Source organism: Entelurus aequoreus, linkage group LG03, assembly GCF_033978785.1.
Source record: "Entelurus aequoreus isolate RoL-2023_Sb linkage group LG03, RoL_Eaeq_v1.1, whole genome shotgun sequence".
NCBI classification, from domain to species: Eukaryota; Metazoa; Chordata; class Actinopteri; order Syngnathiformes; family Syngnathidae; genus Entelurus; species Entelurus aequoreus.
The window spans coordinates 23,990,015-24,005,532 of NC_084733.1; the positions used below are offsets into that span (position 1 = coordinate 23,990,015).

The window sequence follows — 15,518 nt, forward strand, 5'->3', positions numbered from 1 at the left end:
AGGAGTAAGGAAATTTCAAGACTGGATTTGTTGCACAGGTGGCATCCTATGACAGTTCCACGCTGGAAATCACTGAGAGCGGCCCATTTTTGCACAAATGTTTGTAGAAACAGTCTCCATGCCTAAGTGTTTGATTTTAGGGCACCTGATTCGCATTATTTGGATTGGTGGCCAAATACTTTTGGCAATATAGTGTATGATCTAATATAGGGAAGAGGTGTGTTTGTGACAGGGAAGTGTATTGAGGAGGTCAGTGTGTGAAATGGTATCAAAGGCTACAGTGAGATCTAAAAGGATGAGGATAGTGAGAACACCAGAATGAGCTGCCAGGGGGAGATCGTTTGTGATTTTTAGAGTGCTGTTTCAGTGCTGTGCAGGACGCGGAAACCAGACTGGAATTGTTCAGGTTATTTGACAGCAGGTGGGAGTGAAGCTGGAAGGAGACTGTTTTTTTTCAAGGATTTTTTAAATGAATGGTAGATTTGAAATAGAAATTATTTGGATCTGAGCCTGTTTTTTTTTTTTTATAGAATTGGTGTTAAGGCTGTTGTTTTGAAAGCTGAGGGAACGATTCCAGTGGTGAGAGAACAATGGACAGCAAACAAATTAACAGCAATAATTAACCTCTAAAGGCTTAGTGGCCACATGCGTGGACAGCACCTTTTAGCTCTTATTTCCAAAATTGTGTACACTACTAAATTGGGGTCTTATGCTGACATATGGACACTTATACTGCTATTTGGTGGTGTCAGAAGAGTATAACATACAATGGAATTTTGAAAAAAAAGTGTAAAAATAAAAATGTGCATGTCACTACACATGAAGTACACGTTTGTGCACTTATGGACTAAGTGCATCATATTAAAAGATGATTTTTAGTTTTTATTCTAATTAGGGTCCAATAAGCCCAAATAGCAAAGAGAAATAAAAAAAAGCATATAAACAAACAGCTTGGGCCTTAAGAGGTTAAGGAACGACTGTATCAGAGTAGATAGCTCAGTGGCTAGTGGCATTTATTCATTATTAATTTTTAATTTGTAAATATTGTAAATTAAAAAAAATCCCTCATTTTTTACCCATTTTCACGGGAAAATGTTAACAGGTCTTGCTAGTTAAAATTCTTAACTGTCACGACGCGTAAAAAGAAGCGAACCGCTGCTATAATCAGTGGCCTAGTGGTTAGAGTGTCCGCCCTGAGATCGGTAGGTTGTGAGTTCAAACCCTGGCCGAGTCATACCAAAGACTATAAAAATGGGACCCATTACCTCCCTGCTTGGCACTCAGCATCAAGGGTTGCAATTGGGGGTTAAATCACCAAAAATGATTCCTGGGCGCGGCACCGCTGCTGCCCACTGCTCCCCTCACCTCCCAGAGGGTGAACAAGGGGATGGGTCAAATGCAGAGGACAAATTTCACCACACCTAGTGTGTGTGTGACAATCATTGGTACTTTAACTTTATAAATAAAAACAATAACACACTCTGGTCCGTTTGCAAGTGTGAACAAACCTCAAGTTGTGTCTCCCTTGTTAATATTCTTAACAAGTGTAAAAAGAGGCGAATCAGAAACATAATGCTCTACCTTAGCTTTGATGGTGATGCTATTTGAAGCCCTTTTTAGATTCTGTCTTCTGCACTAAATGCTGAAAATAAGTCACTTAAAAGCCCCCCAAAAATCTAAACATAGACCCAGAATCCTTGCAGTGTATGCTGACTTTGCTACATTGGTTTGTTCCCACGCCAAAATGTTGTCCTTTTTAAAAACATGTAGTATTTCCGCCCATTGGGCTAATGCAGACGACACCCTGGATGCTTTCTAGTCAGCCTTAAAGGGACATAAGGACCAAGTAGACTCACATTCACAGGCACTGAGTCCAACCAATGTGAAACCACTATATTATCAGCAGCCTGATTCCACGGTGCACAGTACATTTTCCAAGATGACAGATGAGTTTGTATCAGAGGTCAATGATTTACTTCAATCCAGGCTATAAATTCTTCATGTGCGCGATAAATCCCAATGCAAGAGGTGAAAAAAGATTATTTAAATCAGAGGTCTTAAACGGTGTGTCGATCAGGGCGTATTGCAAAACGTCGCCCGTTGAAATGCCATTAAATTATAACATTGTAACATGCCTTTTTAAAAGAAAAACAAACTTTTAGATAAGAACTATTGTATAAAAAACAATACAGTACAATGTAGTACTAAAAACTACAGTAGTTTTATGAAATAATGTACTAATATTGTTTAACCTTGGAGAGTGGACTTTTACGATATCTCCATGAGCAGCTTCTCCATATTTTCATGGATAAATGTCCGCCAAATGAATAAATGTTGTGACTGTGCAGCCTGCGCCAATTGTCAAAGGATCTCTGTGTGAAAGAGACTTAAAAATGATGACACTCTGTTAATGTTTTTGCAACATTTGATATTTTTAGTTTTCATGTCAGGGTTTGCGTGTGTAAAAGATGATTACTCTTACTCTTGTAGCTGGAAAGTGACATGGCCACCCTGCTCACTGTACCTTGCAGGTTTATAATAAAAACATGAATAAACAAATATACTGTATTGTTATAATAATCTTAGCATTCAAGATAGCTTAGCGGCGCTCTACTGTATTCTTTGAATATCTTGGTATTGCACAACAACAAGGTAACTTTAGGATTAGTTTAATTTAAAACACAATTTTATTCAAGATATTTAAGTAGGGGGGTGCCCGCCCCATCAGTTCAGGTGTCCTTGGCCTGGAAAACGTTGAAGACTTCACATACTGTAAAAACAGTAGATTTAAATACAGTAGTACCTCACGATACGTGTTTATTATTTCTGTGACGCAGCCCTAACAGCGAAAAACTTGTATTGCAAAACAACCATTAAATTATAACATTGTAACATGCCTTTTTAAAAGAAAAACAAACTTTTAGATAAGAACTATCGTATAAAAAACAATTCAGTACAATGTACTACTAAAAACTGCAGTATTTTTTTATGAAATAATGTAATAATGATGTTTTACCTTCAGAGTGAGAGTGGATTTTACAATATCTCCGTGAGCAGCTTCTCCATACTTTCATGGATAAATGTCCGCCAAATGAATAAATGTTGTGACCATTGCAGCCTGCGCCAATTGTGTGAAGGAGACTTTAAAAATTATGACACTACGTTGTTTTTGCAACATTTGATATTTTTATTTTTCATGTCAGGGTTTGCGAGTGTAAAAGATGATTACTCTTACTCTTGTAGCTGGAAAATAACCTGGTTTGGACATACTGTAGCAGTCATTTGTTTTTCTATTTCCTACTAACATTCTCACACTAGGAAAAAAAAGGGCCCGAAGCAGAGATTAATTTTAAGCCGCGCCCTCATTGTTCCAATTTTTTAAAAGTTTTTTAATCAAGCTTGAATTTGATTTGAACCATGTACTTTGTACTTGAAAAAAATAATGGAAAAATTATTTGTTTAGGAATAAATTGTTGTGTGTGCATTATAACACATTTTTCTTAATTTTTGTTTCATCTGACATCACATGGACAAAGATAAGACCTTCTGGAGGAAAGTTCTGTGGTCAGATGAAACAAAGATTTAGCTGTTCGGCCACAATACCCAGCAATATGTTTGGAGGAGAAAAGGTAAGGCCTTTAATCCCAGGAACACCAAACCTACCGTCAAGCATTGTGGTGGTAGTATTATGCTCTGTGCCTGTTTTGCTGCCAATGGAACTGGTGCTTTAAATGGGACAATGAAAAAGGAGGATTAACTCCAAATTCTTCAGGACAACCTAAAATCATCAGCCCGGAGGTTGGGTCTTGGGCGCAGTTGGGTGTTCCAACAGGACAATGACCCCAAACACATGTCAAAAGTGGTAAAGGAATGGCTAAATCAGGCTAGAATTAAGGTTTTAGAATGGCCTTCCCAAAGTCCTGACTTAAACTTGTGGACAATGCAGAAGAAACAAGTCCATGTCAGAAAACCAACAAATTTAGCTGATCCGCACCAATTTTGTCAAGAGGAGTGGTCAAAAATTCAACCATAACCTTGCCAGAAGCTTGTGGATGGCTACCAAAAGTGCCTTATTGCAGTAAAACTTGCCAAGGGACATGCAACCAAATATTAACATTACTGTATGTATACTTTTGACCCAGCAGATTTGGTCACATTTTCAGTAGACCCATAATAAATTCATAAAAGAACCAAACTTCATGAATGTTTTTTGTGACCAACAAGTATGTGCTCCAATGACTCTATCACAAAAAAACAAGAGTTGTAGAAAGTATTGGAAACTCAAGACAGCCATGACATTATGTCTTTCACAAGTGTATGTAAACTTTTGACCGCGACTGTATGTACAGAATAAACAGGCATGATGTTCGTACATCAGTTGAGGAAAATTTACCCATAATAATACATCAAATTGCAGGAGGTTATTAATGTAATTACATTAATAACCTCCTATTATTAACCTATTATTATTATTCCATCCTCTACGAGATTGAAAATTAACACCAATGGGAGCATTTTAAAACTTTGCCAGACTCAATTCCACCTATGAACATGATCACATCATTTATTTATAAAGTATAAACAATGACAAATGAAGATAGAATACTAGTAACCGCAACATATAAGTGTGTATGTTTTGTATATTTTCAGATTGTGCTTGTTCTATTTTTAACTGAACAAAACAATCTGAAGTTGTCTTTATTTTGAAGTTATCATGCCATGATTTTACCAGTCCGACCCACTTTGGAGTAGATTTTCCTCCATGTTGCCCCTGAGCTAAAATGAGTTTGACACCCCTGGACTTACACGCTTCTGTGCGACAAAGGCCTCGGGCTGGAATTGACTTCCACAGCACTGTGTGTTGGTTTTAAGTGTCCGGGTGATTTATATGGATTACTTCCTGTTCTGCTTTTTTTGGATTGGCTCCTGTCCGTGCTAATTGCAGGCCGGCCATTAAATGTCTTGTTTGTCGAAGGTGGAAGGACATATAGCTGATGATTTGTGGAACGACGTACAGATTGTTGTCTCAGTGACGAGGAACAGACTGATGAGGAAGAGCAAATGGATGGCCGGATTTGTTCCTCTAAAGTTGACGTGTACGCAAATACAATCTCGTGATATATCAAACGCAGTGACATCCTCTATAGGTCACACAGTTATTGTTATTATGATGGAACTGCAAGTGTCAAGAATAGGATGTGAATTAGTTATCTGGAGTAGTTCAGGAGAAGGGGTTGGGTTTAATTGGTTCTACTTCTATCTACTCCTTTTCAGTTTGTGTGATGTAGGCATGTCCAAAAGGAACAAACAAACAAACGATAGCATATTGTGGAAATGTATCCGAAATAATTGGTTCCACACACAATTTCACTTAAATGATGAGGGGTAGTAATCCTCACGTTCAAAAAATAATGTCAGCTATATAAATTTTGTATCCATATACAGTACAGGCCAAAAGTTTGGACACACCTTCTCCTCATTCAATGCGTTTTCTTTATTTTCATGACTATTTACATTGTAGATTGTCACTGAAGGCATCAAAACTATGAATGACCACATGTGGAGTTATGTACTTAACAAAAAAAGGTGAAATAACTGAACACATGCTGTATATTTTAGTTTCTTCAAAATAGCCACCCATTGCTCGGACTACTTTTTTGCACACTCTTGGCATTCTCTCCATGAAATTTCAAGAGGTAGTCACCTGAAATGGTTTTCACTTCACAGGTGTGCTTGAAGCTCATCGAGAGAATGCCAAGAGTGTGCAAAACAGTAATCAAAGCAAAGGGTGGCTATTTTGTTTATATATATATATATATATATATATATATATATATATATATATATATATATATATATATATATATATATATATATATATATATATATATATATATATATATATATTAGGGGTGTGGGAAAAAATCGATTCAAATTCAAATCGCGATTCTCACGTTGTGCGATTCAGAATCAATTCTCATCTTTAAAAAATCTATTTAATTTTTTAATTTAAAATTTAAAAAAAATAATAATAATTTTTTTTTTTTAAATTAATCAATCCAACAAAACAATACATAGCAATACCATAACAATGCAATCCAATTCCAAAACCAAACCCGACCCAGCAACACTGCAATAAACAGAGCAATTGAGAGGAGACACAAACACGACACAGAACAAACCAAAAGTAGTGAAACAAAAATGAATATTATCAACAACAGTATCAATATTAGTTACAATTTCAACATAGCAGTGATTAAAAATCCCTCATTGACATTATCATTAGACATTTATAAAAAATTTAAAAAAAGAACAATAGTGTCACAGTGGCTTACACTTGCATCGCATCTCATAAGCTTGACAACACACTGTGTCCAATATTTTCACAAAGATAAAATAAGTCATATTTTTGGTTCATTTAATAGTTAAAACAAATTTACATTATTGCAATCAGTTGATAAAACATTGTCCTTTACACTTACAAGAGCTTTTTACAAAAATCTACTACTCTGCTTGCATGTCAGCAGACTGGGGTAGATCCTGCTGAAATCCTATGTATTGAATGAATAGAGAATTGTGTTGAATTGAAAAAAAATGGATTTTGAATAGTATCGTGACCCCAAGAATCGATATTGAATCGAATCGTGGGACACCCAAAGATTCACAGCCCTAATATATATATATACATAATTTTCATTAAATTAATTAATATGTAGGTTAATGATATTATTGTCACGTTTAGCTTAGCCGGAGTAGGACACCAACGCAGAGAAAAACATTATAAGAACAATAACAAAAAGCGCACTCATAAAGGAGTGAGTGAAAATAACTAAGAATGCACACAAAAGGTGTGGAGAGGAAACAGATGCAGGGCAGAGCCACAGGAAACGAGAAGCGTAAGCGGAGCCAAAGCAGAGGCGACGAACACGACTGAAAGGGTGAATCGTCAGGAAATCTACTGGCGCCGAGTGAATAGACTGGGGAGCTTGATTATCGGGTGTTCATGCAGGTGGTTCCGCCCTGTGACCCAGAAACCAGGCACTGCAACAAAAAGAAGACAGGTGGCAGCAGAGCTGCAAGATCACGACAATTATATCCTTATTATATATATTAAACTAATTAATGTATACTGTACAATTCATCATTTGAATTATTTATATTTATATTTATGACACTGGGGTCATTTGTATAGGCTAGAGATGACAATGTAATGTAAACACAATAAAATCATCAAAAAAATATTCCTGGGCGTGGCCACCGCTGCTGCTCACTGCTCCCCTCACCTCCCAGGGGGTGAGGGTGATGGGTCAAATGCAGAGTATAATCTCACCACACCTACTGTGTGTGTGTGTGACAATCATTGGTACTTTAAATATGCTATTAATCCCCTGCTGTGTGTGAAATTTAAGATCCATATAAGAATGCTAATGCATGACCTGAATAAAAGACAGTCAAGTGTGAAAAAGACAGCATCTTACAGCGTATTTGGGGTCTTGAAGTTAAAACCAGCGTCGTGTATAAGGAGAGTACGGCCAACTAAACGAGAGACGCCAACTTTGCTACCAATGACAATTGCAGTTTTCCTGACAAAATAAACCTAAACAATATGTCTCTACATTGTTATAAACATACTCCAGCTCATAAACTGACGATTAAAAAGTGTGGGGGGGGGGGGGGGGGGTGCAAAATCATTTCTTCTTCCTGGGGGGGCGTAGCATAAAATATTTGAGAAGCACTGCGTTAGTGCCTTTTGACCAATCGCGACTCTGGTTAAAACTCCTCCCCGAGCTTTTCGTCCTGTCACTCACACACACTTGTCTTAAGCCTTGTTAGCATATTAGTAATTAACAGAGGAGTTGTGATTCAAAGATAATTTAAGAAATTAGTGATCAATGACAAATATGAATAGTAAAATGATTAAAAAAAACATTATATATGAATGTATTTTCTTCCAAAAAAGAAGGGCCGTCCTATAGTTGCAACAATACCACTATTTGATCTCATCAAAAGAAAGCCAGCTGGGAGCAAGATACATATTTTTTAAAGAGACGCTCATCCGTCAAATGTGCAATAATCAAACACATTTTTATCGGAGGTTGTCACCTGTGCAAGCAGCCTGTATGATTTATGCTGGTGCTAATGTGCAGAGATAATAAAAAACAGATTGTCATTCTGTATTTACTCTTGAACGTCGCAGGAATAAAACTCGCAAAAGTCGACAAAACTTCTGTGTAGTTCTGCATGGACCTGGAGCTAGCTGTGTGATGATGTCATGTTTTTTTTTTTTAATGCAAGTGGTGACATTTTACTTGACCTGCAGCTGTTGCATTAAAGGAAACCTTATGTAAAACCCCTTTTTATGGTAAATGGCTTAGTAGGAATGCATAACGTGGGCAGATGTCAGCACATCTAATATGTGCGCAAGAAAAAAAAAACTCAACAAGAGGATGTTTGTGTGCAGGTGTGTTTCTGCTCACTCCAACTGGTTTGTTTATCATGACTGCAGTGTAGCTTGCCGCTTAATATTGTGTGAGTTTTTGTGTTTCAAAAAAAAAAAAAAAAAAAGCACCTGGAAACCGGCAACGCTCTTTTTTTTTTACTGTTTAATATAATTTGATATCATTGAAAAAGATTACCTGATTTGTATTTATTTATTTGATTTAAAAATAAATGAATATTTTCATGTTCAAAATAATGTAATATTATTTACTATATATTATTTTTAATTTACAATATTATTTATTGTATTTTATTTATTTTTTTTTTTTTCCTTGTCTTGTCCCACAAATGAATAAATAATGTACAAACCCTGTTTCCATATGAGTTGGGAAATTGTGTTAGATGTAAATATAAACGGAATACAACGATTTGCAAATCCTTTTCAACCCATATTCAGTTGAATGCACTACAAAGACAAGATATTTGATGTTCAAACTCGATAAACTCTTTTTTTTTGTTGCAAATAATAGTTAACATTGAATTTCATGGCTGCAACACGTGCCAAAGTAGTTGGGAAAGGGCATGTTCACCACTGTTTTACATGGCCTTTCCTTTTAACAACACTCAGTAAACGTTTGGGAACTGAGGAGACACATTTTTTAAGCTTCTCAGGTGGAATTCTTTCCCATTCTTGCTTGATGTACAGCTTAAGTTGTTCAACAGTCCGGGGGTCTCCGTTGTTGTATTTTAGGCTTCATAATGCGCCATACATTTTCAATGGGAGACAGGTCTGGACTACAGGCAGGCCAGTCTAGTACCCGCACTCTTTTACTATGAAGCCACGTTGATGTAACACGTGGCTTGGCATTGTCTTGCTGAAATAAGCAGGGGCGTCCATGATAACGTTGCTTGGATGGCAACATATGTTGCTCCAAAATCTGTATGTACCTTTCAGCATTAATGGCGCCTTCACAGATGTGTAAGTTACCCATGTCTTGGGCACTAATACACCCCCATACCATCACAGATGCTGGCTTTTCAACTTTGCGCCTATAACAATCCGGATGGTTCTTTTCCTCTTTGGTCCGGAAGACACGACGTCCACAGTTTCTAAAAACAATTTGAAATGTGGACTCGTCAGACCACAGAACACTTTTCCACTTTGTATCAGTCCATCTTAGATGAGCTCAGGCCCAGCGAAGCTGACGGCGTTTCTGGGTGTTGTTGATAAATGGTTTTCGCCTTGCATAGGAGAGTTTTAACTTGCACTTACAGATGTAGCGACCAACTGTAGTTACTGACAGTGGGTTTCTGAAGTGTTCCTGAGCCCATGTGGTGATATCCTTTACACACTGATGTCGCTTGTTGATGCAGTACAGCCTGAGGGATCGAAGGTCACAGGCTTAGCTGCTTACGTGCAGTGATTTCTCCAGATTCTCTGAACCCTTTGATGTTATTACGGACCGTAGATGGTGAAATCCCTAAATTCCTTGCAATAGCTGGTTGAGAAAGGTTTTTCTTAAACTGTTCAACAATTTGCTCACGCATTTGTTAACAAAGTGGTGACCCTCGCCCCATCCTTGTTTGTGAATGACTGAGCATTTCATGGAATCTACTTTTATACCCAACCATGGCACCCACCTGTTCCCAATTTGCCTGTTCACCTGTGGGATGTTCCAAATAAGTGTTTGATGAGCATTCCTCAACTTTATCAGTATTTATTGCCACCTTTCCCAACTTCTTTGTCATGTGTTGCTGGCATCAAATTCTAAAGTTAATGATTATTTGCAAAAAAAAAAAAAAAAGTTTATCAGTCTGAACATCAAATATGTTGTCTTTGTAGCATATTCAACTGAATATGGGTTGAAAATGATTTGCAAATCATTGTATTCCGTTTATATTTACATCTAACACAATTTCCCAACTCATGTGGAAACGGGGTTTGTATTATAAAAAACTCATTCAATGTAAATGTCAGGTTTAAACACTGATTACATCTATTAAACAGACAAGAAGCAAGGAATCACACAGAGACAGAGTTACAATTTGCTCAATGAGGAGAGAAGTTACTGGGCTGTGCTCTAGTTACAGATCCAAACTACGCTCTAAAATCCTGACCACCTGCTCCTCTATTCATTTGGGAGGTCCCTGGTTACATCACTGAAGCTGCTGCTGAAGGAAGGGGGTAATCTCACCAGCCCCAGTTAGACGCAATATATGACTATTAATGAAATGCAAATGTGCTGACACTCGTGATATTGCCCTGTCTCTGCTCTGTCTGCGTCACAGCACTCGATGTTCGCCCTTGGCAGTCAGCAGGCCGATTCTGGAAACAAACACTGGTACGAGACGACTCGCTTTGCACAGATAGAAAAGTACAACTTCAGCGCTATTGATAATAACTATAGCAACGGCCTTTAAGCATAATAGTTGTGTGATAACTTACACATAATTATTGTAACTGTAAATTATTTTTATTTTCTCAATTAGTTTTCTTGGTCATTTCGCACAGATAAATAATTTATTTTCACAAAAAAATTAAATATGCATTATTAGATATAGATTATTTTTCTGGTCATGTCGTTCGAATAAATAAATAATTTATATGGACAAAATAAGTCAGTATTTAGTATTTAATACGTTTTTTGTTTTTTTTCCAATAGTTTTTCCTGTCCATGTCGCACAAAAAAAGAATTTCTTTTCACAAAATAATCCACTATGTATTGCTTATTATTGTATGTATGTAATTACTATACATTATTATTACATTACTTCATAAAATACTGTAGTACGTTCTGTTTTGTTTTAATACAAGATTTATGATCTAAAAGTTTGTTTTTATTTTGAAAAGGCATGTTACATGTTAAAATTGGGCTGTTTTGGGTTGGCCGAGCCCCAATTAGATTGATTTAATCTATTTCAATGGGCAACGTTGATTTGAGATACAAGTGTTTTGAGTTATGAACCACTTCAGCCGGTAAGTTGAGGTACAACTGTTTGTACAAAAAGACATAGAAAACTACAGTAGTTGAGTTGTGACACTGACGAAGGACAACATCCATTTTGTTCGTTAACTTTAACTTCTATGGTGTCTCCCGGCTGTGAGGAAGACTCTTCTGATGAAGAAAAGGAAAGTGCAATTAGACATGGTCAGATTGACATTGCAGAAAGCAAGGGGAGAGATTTCAACAAGTGAAATTTACCATTAAATGGACAATGTTAACTATTAGCGGCATGGTGGTGTCATTATTGAGACTTTACCGGTCTCTCCCTTCCTTTAGTGTGCAAGACTACATAGAGTGAGGATTACAAGTCATTTTTTGTATTTAATATTTGTATTGCAGTGTTTTTATATCCATTTTGTACTCCATGTTTTCTGTGACTTCAGTGGTTATTAGGGTGTCATTCAGGTCAGTGTTTCTTAACCATACAGCCGTTGTTGGGCCTCGAGCTCCCCGAACAGGGCCGCCAAAAAAAAAAAAAAATTCTCAGCCTAGGTCCGTATGTGTAGTACACTTTTCCCTCACTTGTTCAGTTCAGTTCAGTTTAGTTTTAGTTTATTTCGAACATGCATGCGATACAATGTAACGCATCAGGGACGGCGTGGCGCAGTTGGGAGAGTGGCCGTGCCAGCAACCCGAGGGTTCCTGGTTCAATCCCCACCTTCTACCAACCTTGTCACGTCCGTTGTTTTCCTTGAGCAAGACACTTCACCCTTGCTCCTGATGGGTCGTGGTTAGGGCATTGCATGGCAGCTCCCGCCATCAGTGTGTGTGTGTGTGTGTGTGTGTGTGTGTGTGTGTGTGTGTGTGTGTGTGTGTGTGTGTGTGTGTGTGTGTGTGTGTGTGTGTGTGTGTGTGTGTGTGAATGTGGAAATAGTGTCAAAGCCCTTTGAGTACCTTGAAGGTAGAAAAGCGCTATACAAGTATAGCCCATTTCCCATTTAATTTCCCATCACATAATTCCAGTTGTTTCAGTACAGCACGTCTGAAAAGGAGTAGGAAGAAGCTGAGTTTATTTAATCCTACCCCTTTTCATACCATAGCAATTTTATCCCATTTCCTTGTTCTCTATAGCAGAACAGTGAATACATAAATACATAATATACCATAGTACGTAAACAAATTTTTTAAAAAAGGTTCAAGATGTTCATCATAATTATTGTTCTGTGTACTTTGTGAACACCTGTAGTTTGAACAGTCTCTTAAACTGAATCATATTGGTGCTTTGTTTGATTTCTGTAGTTGATCCATTCCATAATTTAATCCCACATACGGATATGCTAAAGGTTTGAAAGTGTTGTACGTGCATACAAATGTTTTGAATTACATTTTCCTCTAAGGTTATATTTCTCCTCTTTTGTTGAGAAGAAGTGTTGTACATTCTTGGGTAGCAGGTTATAGTTTGCTTTGTACATACTTTTAGCTGTTTGCAAATGCACCAAATCGTTGAATTTCAATATTTTTGATTCAATAAATAAAGGGTTTGTATGTTCTCTATATCCATCATTATGTACTATGGGCAGTAATGACAATATCAAATTTACAGAGAAAGTCTGGAGCTAAAGTCAAAGAGAATGTTTCTTAAATTATGACTAAAGTGATGAAGCTGTAATTTTATTGACAGTTTAGTTAAGAAACATTTATTATTAAATTAGTTTTTATTTTAGCACAACATAATTGTATATGTAAATGTATTTGTGTCAGTTATTTACGAGTCCCTTCTTATGCACTATATATGGTTAATCTTATTTTTCCAATCAGCCTGACCTAAGCCTGAGGTTTATAAATAAGTAAGTTAGTTTTAATTACTGCATATAAATCAAATCAAAAGTAAGATTACTCATTCAGTGTTAATATTATTTGAGTGGGGCCCTCTGTAGTGGAAAAGTTGGGGCCCGAGGTCAAAAAGGTAAAGAACGGCTGATTTACGGTACAGGTATTAGTTCCCCACTTACTTGTACTGTACACACAAACGCAACTCGTTTTAGTATAAGGACCGCCTGTAGCGATAAAAAATACTTATTGTGCTGTAGTCACACTTGGGTGAGTCATCAGAAATATTTTGTTGTGCGTGTGGAAAAAAAAGAGGACAAGGAACTCCCATCATGACAACTGTGTTGTTCCGGTCTAGTCAGCATGGAAGCTTATGATTAACGTTTGGAAACATGAAGGTGCGCTAAAAATGTTCTGTACTTTATAGTCTGATGTGTACTCTATATTTGTTCTGGTTCCAACCCACTCCTTTACGTATCAACATGTGACCTTCCTTCATGTGACCTGTTGGAAAAAAAAGTGGTTCCCAAAATGTTTTCACCAAGTACCACCACAGAAAAAACTCGGCTCTCCAAGTACCACCATTATGACCAACATCAAAATACAGTAGCGTAATAGGCCTACGTATTCATTAAAAACAAGTCAAGGGTTTTATTGAACAAGTATATTTACTATTTTGGCCACTGTGATACAGTTTGAACAGTAACACTGTGTTTGAATATAGGAAAATAAAACACTGTACTTTAATCATGTGATTCCTTGGTCGGCAACCCAAAATGTGGAAAGAGCAAACCCCCTAGGGGTCAAGGATTCACGGACCCCCTGTTGAAGACCACTGACCTATGCTATCTGGAACCTACTCCAGGGATTCTCAAACTGTGGCACGCGGGTTCCATCTAGTGGTACGCCAAAGAATCACTTGATTAAAGTAAAGTGTTTTATTTTCCGATATTTAAACACATTGTTACTGTCAGGTTCAAACACTGGTGACATCAATTAAACGAGACAAGAAGCAAGGAACTAAACAGAGACAGAATTAAATTTGGCTCAATTTGAGGAAAAACGCATGGACACTGTACCCTTGTACAGTGTCTCAGCACGCTCTGCCAAAAGATTGCACGCCTCCTTCTTTTATTTGGACCTTCCCTGACCACATGGCAACAGCTGCTTCCAAATGGACGGGGTCGTAAACAGCCATCGCCTTTGATTACAAAACAGTTCAAAAGAAACGGTCGGTTCAAAAAAGAGGTCGTAAAAGAGGTCAAAAAAGAGGTTTGTAAAATAATTCAAAAAGTGGTTCGTAAAAGAGTTCAAAAAAGAGGTCGTAAAAGAGTTCAAAAAGAGGTTCGTAAAAGAGTTAAAAAAAGAGGTCGTAAAAGAGTTCAAAAAGAGGTTCGTAAAAGAGTTCAAAAAGAGGTTCGTAAAAGAGTTCAAAAAAGCGGTGCCTGGAGGGGAGTCAGACCCTGCTTCCTCTCCGCTTTGTAGTTCTTGGGTCACGACAATATCTTTCTGTTGATTACAATACATAAAAGAAACAGAACACCTTCATGTTGCTTCCCCCCTACACAGTGGAGTTTTACAAGCCTTCTTCTTGGTAGGTTCAAAGATGTTAGGATCCGCTGCACGGATCATATTCTGTTTGGGTTTTCGGGTCACTTGTGTTTTTTCTGTTAGTCTTGGTCCCATTCTAGTTCCTGTTTATGCACCTCTTAGTTGGTTACCATAGTAACTTATTACGTTCACCTGCCGCTGGGGTTCCCGACACGCACCTGTTGGTCATCATTGACATTATTATTTAAAGCCTGCCTTCTCAGTCAGTCGGTCTGGCTTCTTTGTTTTGCATCCCGCGACTGCCACGTAGGTTTGTTCTAGTTTCCTAGCTCCTGCTAGTAGTCACACTTCCGGTGCGCTCGGCACCTCGTCCTGTCGGTTTGTTTTCTGTTTTGGTACCAGTTTTGTGTTATTTTATAATTAAATCATGTCGTTACCTGCAAGTCCTGTCCGGTTTTCGTCCTTTGCATCTTGGGAGAACAAAAATCCTGCATCACCATGCGTCCCGAACGTGACAAAAGACATGTTTTTGCTTCTCTGGGAACTCATTGAAACACAAACTTTTGTGATAACTTAGATACAATTATTCTAACAGTTACTGTTCAAACTGTGTGTAATGTTACAGTGGACAAAAGTATTAAAAGCCAAGAGTAAACTCAAATCAAGGGAGAGCATCATTCAGTCACTATGCAACAAATAGCTGGAATAAACTTCCTGAAGATGTCAGACTTTCCCCAACTCTGACTACTTTTA

At 37.5% G+C, this 15,518-nt stretch overlaps 1 protein-coding gene across 1 annotated transcript in view; it reads left to right on the top strand.

Moving 5' to 3' along the window:
• The window catches only part of ncmap (non-compact myelin associated protein), a 40,618-nt gene that overhangs the window by 14,817 nt on the left and 10,283 nt on the right, over positions 1-15,518 (top strand). The window lies entirely within an intron of this gene.